The following is a 14,083-nucleotide window of genomic DNA, read 5'->3' on the forward strand; positions in this document are numbered from 1 at the left end:
GCTGCGCGCATCGTTTCTGAAGGCGTGCCGGCATGGTGGCACCCCTCAGATGAGCGACAGCCGGGGCGGACCGCCCCCCCCGCCAGGTACGCATGACGGCCGCATTCAATCCTGCTCGCGGCCGCTTAGTTTTTAACTTTGCGGCCACAGCCGCATTGAATGCTCGTCTGCCGGTTGTCCGACTACAAGGTGCACACATGATAGGAGATTTGTTCACGAGACTTTTAATCAAGTGATGACAACATACATGGTTGGCCAAGTAAAACACATAACAAAGCATCCATAATTTTTGCATCATGCAATCCAAACGAATTCCCACGGCCCAAACGGTCCCATTACTTCACTTGCCGAAATGTATCTTTTACTTCGCAAATTTCACCTAAATAATGCATGTTTGCTTTTATCGCCAATGAAAAAACAGCAATGCTCTTTAATGAGTGCACAATCTCCACCCTTAGAAGCCCCATAATCAAGCGCTATTTTGCAATACCATCTGTCTTAACTGTACTGCTCTTCAGTTAATTTCTGTATAGCTGTAGTGGATACATTTAGCTCATAATCTGATCTCGTTGATTTCATATATAGTCACCCTACTTCTACTTAAGAAAATATTGAGCCCAAAATTTGCTCAAACCAGCCATTTATATATTATAATCAACCTCCATGAGTTCCTTTTTTGTTTCTCACCCTTCCATCTAGGAGCTGTTTTGTAAGTTGGAATGCTGGAATTACTGACCATCCGAGTGGCAGTATTATATATACCCATCTACCACAAAGCCATTACATTCCCCTTACTAGGGTGGTATTTTTGCAATTACAATCCACTATTGCTCCTCGGGTGAAACGTTCATTCCGGATAAATTCCTTAGTGTTGGTAAGGTTTCCCATATTTACATATCTTGAGGATCCTGTTTCTATACCATCAGGGCCTGATTGAATAATATAACACACACAGCAGTGCTCCCGTTACATGGGCTTTCATCTGTTAAATACTCCAAAGTCTTGTGGACAGAAAAGTTGAAGCTGTTATAGCTGCAAAGGGGAGACCAAATACATAGTAATGTCTATGTATTTAGAATGCAACGTCATAAAAGTTCCTATAAGTGTAATGGCCAGGTGTCCCGATATTTCTGTCCATATAGTAAATATACACTGCCCTTACACATGCCTGTCTATACACTCACATATATAAAAGCCTTTACACACCTGTGTATACACCTACACACAGCCTTTACACAAACATATACACTGTCCGTATACACACCTGCCCATACACACATATACACTGCCCTTACACAAGCCTGCCCACATACAGCTCCCTCCACAAATATTAGCAAATATGAGCAAAGAAGGTTGTGCAAAATTGTTTTTATTTTTTAAACTTTTGATCTTCTCTTCAAACAATACACAATACTCTCCTCTCATGGACATCAAACAATTGCAAACATAACACAGGTTTATCCAAAAAATAAAAAAATTGTTAAATATATGTTGTCAGATATTTTATGATAGCAAACATGTATTCCATATATTCTGTATTTTACATGAACACAAAATGGAGTCAGAGCCATTTTATTTTACTTAATCATGTAGTGATTATTTCTTTTTGTCCTTGTTCCCTCTATAATTGAGAACAAAGGAGTATTCATGTATAATGATGTTTCAGCGTATATATGATACAATTAATGTTATCTTCCATGAGAAAGTTAAGGAGTAGACACTGCATATCCTTAGGAATGTAAATTGGAATGGGGGATACATGGTAAGACTACCAAGACCTGAGTTATTATCTAGGAAGTAACACCTGGCGATAAGGGTGACCAAGGATAAATTCCTAACACATATGTAATGGTTTTAAGTTAATTCTTAGACCAGAGCGTCTCTCACAGGTAAATTAAGAAATTACAGCGGTGTAAATATGAGTAGAAATCCTAATTATAATGGGTAAAACCCACCGTTATGATTGGAGAATTCCAATCAAGAGGTGGAGGCTTTGATAATAAGCTCTGTCTTTAAAAGCTTATGTTTTTAATAATTTGAAAACTGACCTTAAACGGACCTTAAAGAACGCACCCTGAAATGGACAGACCCTGACGGACTTATTCACCAAATTTACCCCAGAGAATTGGAATCTTAACATTCTGGCGCCATATTCCACTCTTGGAGTTACTTTGAGTTCTAACCTCTATAATTTGTAGCAAGTGATATTCTTTTCCACTTAATTTCTTGCCAATGAACCTGGATTAATTTCTACAAGGACCGGTGGGACAACAGCAACAAGTGGTGGTAATTATAATTGTTTTATTATTCTGAATAGAGATGAATTTTGTCTTCTTCGTATAGAATTCCCTGTTTCTGGGAAGTACTATATTGCATTATTGTATATGACGGCTTGTGAGACTGCAGCTTATAACCCGTGATAATGACAATAATGAAAAGGTATTTTTACCTATAGATGAAGTTTGACATTATTTGTATCTATTAGGAACTTCACTAATACTCTTAGACACAATTAAATTATTTTTAATTTGTTATATTAGTTGAACTAATATTAGAGAGATAGTGATATCTTTATTACTGCCCTGATTATTATCAATTTTTGGTTGCTGAGTGGGATGGAAATTAATTGTGTGTTAGACTCATAAAGTAGTAATTCATATTGATAACTTTCGATAATATACTGTATTTGAATTGATTCATTTTTGACATGTTTTAAGAACTTTGTGTTTTATATTATGCACTATGTGACCCATATATAGATTTTATAAATTGTATTCACAATAAATAAATATTTTTGATTGATTATTATTGTGATATATATCGGATTTGAATTATAATTTTCTGCGATCTGAAAGGATTTAGGATCGGAGATAAAATATAGGGTATCTCCTTAAATTAGTATTGTGGATGTGGTACTACAATATTTGGTAGCGTCGTTATTTTGCGTATGTGATAAAATATTGGTTTTGCCTATTTTGTCTCATTAATATCCCTAACAATGTGTGACATAATCATTGGCACCACTATGAATTCATATGAGAAAAATATAATTGAATTATATTCCCAGTGGTATTTCACATTTTTTAGTACACCTGGATGACTAGGAACAGGAAATTGTTCAACTGTGACTACCTTTTCCACAGGGGTATACATATTATGTAACACATAGGCTAAATTCCCTTAGTCATTCATCTCAATCGGTAAGACCAAGGAATATAGCTGTGATTTGCGGCAAAAGGTTGTTGAGCTTCACAAAATCGGAAGTGGCTGTAAGAAAATATTGAAAATGCCCATTCCACCATCAGGGCAATAATTAAGAGGTTCCAGTCAAAATGGAAATGTTATGAGTTAACCTGAAAGAGGACATGTGTCTATATTGTCTCATGGCACTGTTAAGAGGATGGTTTGAGTGGCCAAGGATCACACAGCTGGAGAATTGGAGTTAATTGCGTCTTGGGGTCAGAAAGTCTTCAAGAAAAAAGCCTCTACTCTCATCCAAACTCACAAACTGTCTTCAGGTTGCTAGACACTACTCAAACTTCAAAAGGGATCAGATTCTATGGTCGGATGAAACCAAAATAGAGGTTTTTGTCAATAAACACCAGAGGTGGGTTTGGCACACATAGCCATATGGAAAAGTACTTCATGCCCACAGCTAAATATTGTTTTTTTTGTCATATCTGTAACAGATATTAAATGAACACCTGACTGTCTCTGCCAGAAAGCTAAAAATGGGATGTGGTTAGATCTTCCAGCAGGACAGTGATGCAAAAAAATACATCAAAATCAACACAAAAATGGTTTACTTACCATAAAATAAAGGTCCTACCATGGCCACCTCCGTACCCTGACTTGAACACCATAGAACATTTGTGGGATTAACTGAAGTGGAGTGTCCACCAGCGTCAACTTTGAAATATATTTCATCTGGGAAGATTGTCCAACCTCATCAGGCTTTTTCGGAGAAAGCTCAGAGCTGTTATCTTGGCAAAGGGAGGCCGCCCAAAGTTTTGACGAAAACGGTTCCAATAATCGTGACACACACACATATATATATATATATATATATATATACACAAATCTGTGTTGTGTATGACATTGTTTGAACAAAAGATCAAAAGGTTAAACAATAAAGACATTTTTTTTGCACAGCCTTCTTTTGCTCATATTTACCAAAGGTGCCAATCTCTTTCATTTCTTAATCTGCTCCTTCTACTCATCTCTTTCATTTCTCCCTCTGCCCCTTCTCTCCATCTCTTTCATTTCTCGCTCTGCACTCTCCCATCTTCACATCTCTTTCATTTTATCTTCTGTCCCACCTTCCACACCTCTTTAATTTCTCTCTCTGCCACCCTTTCTCCCCATCCCTCTTCTCTCCATCTCTTTCATCTCTCCCTCTGCCTCCCCATTTCTCCATCTCTTTCATTTCTTTCTCTGCCCCTTCTCTTACCATTCCCCTTTCTCTTACCTTTCTCCCCCTTTTCTCTTATCTTTCTTCTCTGTATTCTTCTTTATCTTCTTCCCCAGTGGATATGTGAAGTCTGTACACTACATGACCCTAAAAAAATGAGAAAGGTGGACTACTGGCCTTCAATTCTTAGGGTCACCTTATTATCCCCAGTCCAGCCTTGGTGGGGGGCAAATCACAACCAGATCTGATTTTTTGCCCTGCACTTTCTAAAGAAACATGCAAATTGTGTACCTTGCTCACATTTAGAATAGCTATATTTCAAATGTGATTTTTGCATTCTGTGATTTGCATTTTCTGAATTGCGTGAACTTGATTTTTCACAAAACATGCAGATGTGTGAAAATCTAAGTAATAAACTAATCATCTTAGATGTACTTCCACTTAGTGTGGAAAACTGATTGTGCTTTTAAGCAAATAACAATTTTTTTTAAAATTATTTCCTTTGTATGGTTATACACATAAAATAGTACAAAACTTAAGAAGTATCTTCAGTTTCAATGGCGACTACCTATGGATAACTGCTTTCTCTGAGAAACTGCAACCGAGGCAAACTTTTTCATTAATAAAGAATTATTTCTGGGAGTAGTTTGGGCATTCAACGGTTCTAGGAATGATGATTCCAATTTAGCTTTCAGTTAAAAAAAGTGTTAAATTCAGCATGGTATGTGAAACTGCACCTTTAATGACTATACGCCTTAAAGTTCATATGCACAAAACAGTAATGTTAAAAGCATGTGGTATATATGACGTATTTTACTTGAGTTCCTACACAAAGTGAAGTCAGACTCATCTTCAAAAGATCCAATAACACAATACAGTCTGTTTCCATGGGAGCAGGTTGCTGCCTACTAGATATTGCCTGTCACTGGCTGGAATTTCACACTCTCTTAGATAAATAGTAAATCTAGCCATACGTTTGTAAGCCAACCCTTGTTAAAACCTTTTTTAGCCTTGTGCTGGAGAAATATAATTAAGGTAATTAACCAGATGTCAAACTGTTTGGGAAAAAAAAAATAGACACAGTGACATAACCCACAAATAACCCCCTACAATGAATTGGATATGTATTACTCTTAAGTGGGCAGATGGCATTTCAGTACATGTTAAGGATTAGTATTAATTTGATCTAAATGGGTGAATCTGATCATGTTATCCAGTATGGTTTTAGGTTCTCCAGGGAAGTAGATGTCCGCATTATTGAAAACTGTAATATATATATATATATATATATATATATATATATATATATATATATTACAGTTTTCAATAATGCGGACATCTACATATCTATATATATATATATATATATATATATATATCCCAATTTGGCTAAAATTAAATGGAAGATTGGGTCTAACAAATAAAATAATAGGATCAGTTGATGTTAACATACTAGAACAAAGTATAGAAGACTTATCAATTAGAGAATGGAAAACAAAGGGAATCAAAACTATAAAAGACATATGTCATGATAATGACATATGAAATTGAAACAATAATTCAGTCTCTTATGATACCATCTTTAAATATCGTAGAGTTAAAAAAAAAATTGAAAGTTCATGCTACTTTTGAAATAAACGATGCCAACTTAAAAGTTATTGACATATTTAATCAGAGGGAAATAAAAAAAAAAGGGGCATCAAAACACCTAGACTGTGTCGGGGAGTGGAATAAGGAAAAAAATCATAGAAAAATGGGAAACAATGCTAAGAGTAGATACAGACCAAGCAGAATGGAACAAAGCTCTTAATAAAGTCAATAAGGCTACACGAGATTGATCTCTCTTAGAAACCCAATACAAACTTTGCAATAACTGGTCCTTAACCCCAACTAGATCATCACATATCTATCCTCATCAATCTAGAATATGCTGGAGATGCAACCAAGCTGAGGGTAATTATCTACATATGGTTACCATAGCGGAGTAGCGGGACGCAAGCCGAATATCTCAATGAAGTGGTGTCAAGCAAACACTGCCACTGCCACAAGCCTGATGGATGAACCTGGATTGGAGAATGCCAGGAAAACACTACCTACTGAAATTTATAATGCCTAATGCAAAGTTTGGAGAAAGGGAGATGATGGTTGTTGGCTGTTTTTCAGGGTTTGAGCATGGTCCCATAGTTCCAGTGAACGTGTAATGTTAATGTTACAGCATATAAAGACATTTTAGACAATTGTATGCTTCCAAACAGTTTGTTGTAAACAGAATTGTAGTAAAATAAAAAAATATGGGAGATCGCTTTTGTCTTGATAAAACAAATCACAAAAATAGATATAAAAATGATATACTGTTTATTAGCTGTCAAAAAGTTAATTGCCAAACGATGGAAAGAAGATTTGGCTATTTCTCCACAAAAACTAGAATTACAACTAAAATATCAGATATATATATGGAAAAAGGTGTTAGTTGGATTTATGGCTCATAAAACTAGAGAGATGTGGGAGAAAATATGGAGAAATTATATAGCATATAGTAATTGTTTAAAAATGTAAGGAAGATATAGGTCTTTCTGTTTTACGATCTTGCTTTTATTCCCATTTCCTGCGATTCCCTCAACTTTTAATTGGTACATATTTGTTTTGTTATTTTATTGTCTTATGTCCTTTTTGTATATTTATATTTAAAAATCTATTAAAGATTATTAAAAAAAGAAAACTTTAATATATTATTAACAATTAAAATTTCAGTTTTCAATAACCCCATGCTATGAAAATTAATTTGAAGTATTATAAGTATGATTTTTTTTGCAAACATTAAAGTAATTCACAATTGTAAATAATGTATGGTTACAATGGTTACACTAAAAGTAAAAGGGCATGAGAATGAGGTTGGAGATTGTTGGCCAACCATTCACAAAGGTGGACCAGGGCAGAGATTGAGCAAAATCAAACATCACCACCTCACACCCAAGTAATCACCTGATAGACAAACATTGGCAGTAGAATGGGTTGTACTGGAAAGCTCAGTGGTCCTGTCATAGGATACCATCATTACCACAAGTCAGTTTGTGAAATCTGTCCTCAGCCACTGTAAGAGCTATTATTGTAAAGTGGAAGCATCTACAACACCCTAGCCATGAAGTGGTAGACTACACATGCTCGTAGAAGAGAGTGCTGCGTGCTGAAGTCAGCAAAAATTGCCTGTCCACTGTAGCATTACTACTGTGTTCTAAACTGCCTCTGGAAACAATATCAGGAGAACCACTGTGTGTCGGGAGCTTTGTGAAATTGGTTTCCTTAGTGGAGTAGCGGCACACAAGCCGAATATCTCAATGAAGTGGTGTAAAGCAAACACTGCCACTGCCACAAGCCTGATGGATGAACCTGGATTGGAGAATGCCAGGAAAACACTACCTACTGAAATTTATAGTGCCTAATGCAAAGTTTGGAGAAAGGGAGATAATGGTCGTTGGCTGTTTTTCAGGGTTTGAGCTAGGCCCCATAGTTCCAGTGAACGTGTAATGTTAATGTTACAGCATATAAAGACATTTTAGACAATTGTATGCTTCCAAACAGTTTGGGAAAGTCCTCTTCCTGTCCCAGCATGACTGTGCCCCTGTGCACAAAGCAAGATCCATAAAGACATGGTTTGATGAGTTTGGTGTAGAGGAACTCTACTAAGTGGCATGCACAGAGCCCTAACCTGAACCCCACTGAACACCTTTTTGATGACTTACAATGCTGATTGCAAGCAAGGACTTTTTGTTCAACATCAGTGCCCAACAATGCAAATGCTCTTTTGACTACATGGGCACAAATTCCCACAGACACACTTCAAAACCTTCTGGAAAGCCTTCTTGGAAGAGTGGTTGCCAACTTCATATTAATGGCCATGGTTTTGGAATGAGATGTCGAACAAGCTCATAAGATGTGTGATGGTCAGTTGTCCGCATACTTTTAGTCATATAGTGTATATTATCTCACACAAAGTTACATTTTTTCAATTCTTTATTTTATGTTTCTACCTTAAGGCATATGTTAGACTGACGTGACTCCCCAAAACAAGATAGTAAACTATGAACTACTACCATGAGCTTAATAGAGATCGACAAATAACTACCTTGAGAATGCACTAGTAGATGCAATGTTTAAGTAAGGCATACATCAATATGCATGGAATTTGGTTCAAATTTAGTCACCTGTGTCATAGAGAACTGTGCTAGTCATTAATTATGTACATTGTACCGTTACATATCAACTGACCACTAGTAATGTTAACTGCTAAAGAAACTATATTGTTACACAGCTGGCCGTGGAATGTTTAGTACAAGAATAAACTAATGTTAAAAACTGATTTTATGCTCAACTGCCAGTTTTCTTTTGATTGAAAATGCTTTATACACCTAAAACTGAAACAAAGGAACAGAACAGGGCAAAACGATTTGAAGGCACCTTTTTACACTACCCACCCTTTCCTTCAATCAAAGTAACAGATTTGTATCACATGCCATGAGGAGAGGGTTAAATTTTTTGTCACAATATACATTTGTACTGTAACTAAAACTAAGTTTTAAGGGTTAATAAGGCAACAAAAAAAGGCTGCTGACATCCACAAAAGTTCTTCAATATATTATGTTAGTACACTTTCCCTGGTTGCTGCATTTTGAATAGGTTTGTAAATACTACATATATGTTGTCTCCTATGCCGCCCCTTCAAGATCAATGTACATTGCTGAAAAATGATGACTGTGCAATATTGGCCTGGTAGTTTAACAGAAAAAAAATATTTTAACAACATACTGGGAGTTGTTATATAAAATAAAGCAGCAGTGACACCTAGTGTTGAAAGAATATTCCACACTCTATGCTGAGAGAGGTTTTTAATCACCAAAGAGTGATCAGCAGTCTTTGTATAGCTACCTTTTTTGTTTTTTTACTCTAAAGGGTTAATTTTGAAATAAGCATGGTCCCGTTCATTCGTGCTCATTGTAACTTTTCTACAGAGTTGTATACCTGTTACGTGATTGATCAGATTTAGTCTAGTTTTTTCATCCCCAGTGTCTCTGTCAAAGCAGGGCTGGATTAGGATCAATATTTTGAATTTCAGGCCCTAGTGCGGCCTTTGGAAGTCCACTACCATTTCACAAATTTCCACCAGTACCGGTAGATTTTACCCGAAATTTGTAAATATGGAAATAAATATTTTCCAAGGTTTTTGTAGGACAAAAATGTTTTGTGGAAAAAGCGCAGAATTACCACTATTTACAGATTGAGAGTCAATGTGCTGCTTTAGGAATATAAATGTATATGGTTTGGTATAAAATATTTTTGTTTGTTGGTACATTATTAATTCAGACAATAATTACAAAGTGAATTTGCTTTTCAAAATATGTATTTATTGTGAGCAACAAGGAACTTCTTTGGTGTTAAGGATCAGGCATACAAGAGAAACTATACATTTTAGTAGAAGAAAGAAAAATACGATGTATCCTTAAGCCAAAAAGAGCACTAATTAAATAAAAATAAACAAAACAAGAATTGATGATAAAAAGATTAAATTAATATACTTGAAATTTAATCAGTTTCTATTCATCCTTGTCTTGAGCAGACAACTTCAGTTTACTTCTTGATTTGGTGTGAATATTTTCAAACTTTGACAAGTTTCTTTCACATATTGAAGAAGACAGAAGAATCTGAAGTAGATGGAAGGCAAGAGGAGTCAGAGGCTGTGTTGTAGGAAACCACCATGTTGCAAGAGGGATATTTTGGCATTCCTGGACCTCTCCAATTGGGGCATAGAGTGTTCCCGGAGGCTCCCAACTTTTGCAGACGTCCTCTGGAAGGCCTGGTCCATGGAGAAGAGGACGAAGAAAGTAAACGCAGGGAGAAGCAGACAAAGAAAGAAGGCAGAAGAAGAAAGAGAAGAAGAAGAGGTGCAGGAAAGGAGACAGGGACACGGAAGTGGTTGGTGGAGTTGGGTTAAAGAGAGTGTGAGAGTGTGTGAAGAAACGTAATAGTATGAGTGAGAGATTGATTGAGAATGTGAAAGAGTGCGAATAAGAGTGTGAGAGACTGAGTAAGACCTTTGTACTTATTACAACATAGTAACTTACAATAAGTTTAGGAAAATACAAAAAATGTGTTGCAACTGATCAATTCCAAATTGACTTCCAATTGTTAAACTAGCTCCAATAAATGAGAAAATAAAATAAATTAATATTGAAGTAAAAATATATTGAGTCCTTAAGGACTGGGCTGTTTTTTTTCTTTTTGTAGCCTTCGTGATCAAGGATGTTTTAACACTTTTGTGGTGCTTGTGTTCAGCTGTAATTTCCTTCCCTCTCTCATTTAGTGTACCCATACAAGTTATATATTGTTTTTTTCAGATACCATTTTTTGATTATTTCATTTAATTTCTTATTTAAAAAAAATAAAATAAAATGAACAACTGAAAAAAGCACCCAGGTTCACTTTTATTTGAAAAATCTCTTACTACATGCGACATAGATTCTATTATTTGTCCTGAGTTTAGAAATACTCTGGTTATTCTGCCTCATGTGGTATTTGGGACATCTTTGAACCAGGCCCATTCAATTTACCCCATCAAACCATATTTTTTTGAAAACTATACACCAAATGGTGGTATTTTAAATCTTTCCATGTACTAATTCTACCACTAGCCTTTGTCAAATTTGGTAGTCATTTTTCTGTTTTTCTTTGTATTTTAGGTATGAATGTACAGCCCTTGGTATATGTCAAACAACACCCCAATATATATTCAGCAATGGTACAGTGATATGACCCATGAAATGCTAGTTTTTAAACTCTGTCCATGCCAGGATTTTTGGTAAGATACAGCGCTAAAGACTGTCTATTTTATTTTTTATATTTTTGGACTTTTTTTGCAACACTGCATAATTACTTTTAAATGTTACCAAATTTTTATGTATTTTTAACCCCTTAATGACAAAGCCCGTACATGTACGGGCTCAAAATGCATTGGAGGCAGCATGCAGGTTACAGCTATCCTGCATGTTTTTTTTCTCTTTTTCTTCTTCTTCGTCAACGTTGTTTAATTGTGTATTTGGTCAGGGTGGCTGAAGCTGATTCTTGTGATGGAAGTGCTTGAGTACTCTTATAAGTGTGGTAGGTGACACCTCCTAACCTCCCACAATCTGCACTAGCACACCCAATCTGTACCTATGTCTGATGTACCCCAGGAGCCTGATACACCTACGTTATAGTTTAATTACTTCTACCCCAACACCCACAGGGAATGAGATCTTTGGATGCACTAGGTAGAGAAAAGGGATTTCATTAAATGCTTATGGCTCTGCCGCCCTGAGACAACAATCTCAGCTTCCTTGAGGTGATTTGTATTTCAAAATAATTACATAGAGTGACAAAAAGAATAAGAAATAGTTAGTTTTATTTATTAAATGTAACTATGCAAAATCCCCTGGCATTACCAATTCCCCTTTAATGTCCTAAGATTGATTGGATACAAATGTTGAAAGTTATAGGTGGCCCCACCCCCATTTTAAAATGTGGCCCCCTGTGTGCCAGGCCAGGCTCTGGTTAGAAACTAGAAACCATGGGGCCCTGGTGCAAAAATGTCCCTGGGGGCCCCCAGCATCAACAGCTAGTCTGTGCCATCATTGCCCCCACACAACTGGTCTTAGCCTTCTTTGTCCCTTGCCATCCCCTTTGAACATACAACATATGTAAACAAACACAAATTACACACATACTCACTAAAACACATTCCATCTCCTCCCACTTACACATCCATGCTCACACACAAGTACAAGTACATACACACACACACACACAAGTACACATCCATGTTCACACATACAGACACACACAAGTACACATCCATGTTCACACACAAGTACACATCCAAGTTCACACACAAGGACAGATCCATGCTCTCACACACAGATCCATGCTCACATCCATCCATCCATCCATCCATACATATGCCCCACCTCTCGCCCCCCGCTTACCTCTCACTGCTCTTGCAGCCTTGTCTCTGGCTGCTCACGCGCAGTGTGTGAGCATCCTCAGTTTCTCCCCGTGCCGGTTCAAAATAGTTTAGAAAGGGCACTGATCCTTCCTAGACAATTTTGAACCAGTACGAGAAGACAGGAAGAAGAGGTCACACCGAGCCCCCTGTAGTTATGCCAGTGTATACAAGGAAAACATTTATGGAGTGTTTAACCCCTTCGTGACAAAGGCTGATTTTATTTTTTGTACCCTTCGTGACAATGGCCGTTTTAACATTTCTGTGCTGCTCGTGTTTAGCTGCAATTTTCTTCTTTCCCATTTACTGAACCCACACAAGTCATATATTGTTTTGATTGTATCATATTATTTACTATTAAAAAAAAGTATAAAATATGGTGAAACATTTAGAAAAAAATGACTTTTTCTATTAGTTGAAAATTCTTTTACTCATCTATAAAAGGTAATGAAAACACCTGCTAAATAGATTCTACTACTCATCCTGAGTCTAGTTGCTTTTTTTTGCTTTTTTTTGCAGATTATGAGGCAATAAGTACAGGTAGCGTTTTGCTATTTCAAAACCATTTTTTCCAAATCTGTTAATTCTTCCCCCCATGTGCCATTTCGGGTATCTTTGAAGCCGGCCAATGCAATTTACCCCATCAAATCATATATTTTTGAAAACATTTTTCAAATGCTAGTATTTTTCCATGCACTCACTCTACCACCAGTCTTTGCCAAACTTTGTGGTAGTCTTTTTTTTTGCATTTTTTTTCGGCATTTCAGCAACACCATTGAACACCTCTATAATGCAAGTGGGGCCAGGAAAGGAAGATCTCCCTCCCAGGGCCCCTTCACGTTTGTGGGTCCTGCACTGGCTGCACCCCCTATTGTTCTGCCCCTGATTCTAGGATCAAGTGTTATCACAAGATGTCTTCTAATAATTCCTAAATTAATGAGTAACCAGAATGAGGAATCTGCACACTCCAAGAGAACCCAGGTGCTTAACTGTGCCAGGAAGGGCCATTTCCGCAGTAAATCCAGTAGAGAAATAAAAATAACTTGAAAAAAGGCCTCATTGTGAGGTTGAAACGTAGTTTCTTGTCTCAATAAATCTGCCCGACGTTGGAACTCTTGAGTGCCTGGGGCCTTTATTTATCTTCTGATAATTCCTAGTCACACAAAATGGAAACAATAACAAGGGACAACCGCTATTTAAATTGAGTTTTATATGATTGTCATTACATCTGAACTATTTTTTGAACCTGCAGTATATTCGATTATAGCACAAAAGAGATATATTTCCCATTTGTGCATTTGTAAAATATTTGTAATATAGTATGTTCTGGTGTTATTATGAAACATTTGGTGGCGCCATTGCCCCTGTATAGTTTATGTGTTTGAGTGCAGGGAATACTTAAACAGTGTTCTGTTAAATGTGATCTTTATGTGTAAGCTTGTTAACACTAAGCATTAAGACGTGGGAAATCCTTTTAGATGATACTCGTCATGTGACTTACAAGTGCTAATTTCTCAGAAATTAAAAGATTAAATTAAAGAGTTCAGGATATCATTCTGCTTTTTATTTTGCCAAAGTGTCAGAGCTTTAATCGACAAATGGCTTTATTACAAACAACCTATTCCAGAATTCATAATCTGGTT

This window comes from Spea bombifrons, chromosome 2, assembly GCF_027358695.1.
Source record: "Spea bombifrons isolate aSpeBom1 chromosome 2, aSpeBom1.2.pri, whole genome shotgun sequence".
Lineage (NCBI taxonomy): Eukaryota > Metazoa > Chordata > Amphibia > Anura > Pelobatidae > Spea > Spea bombifrons.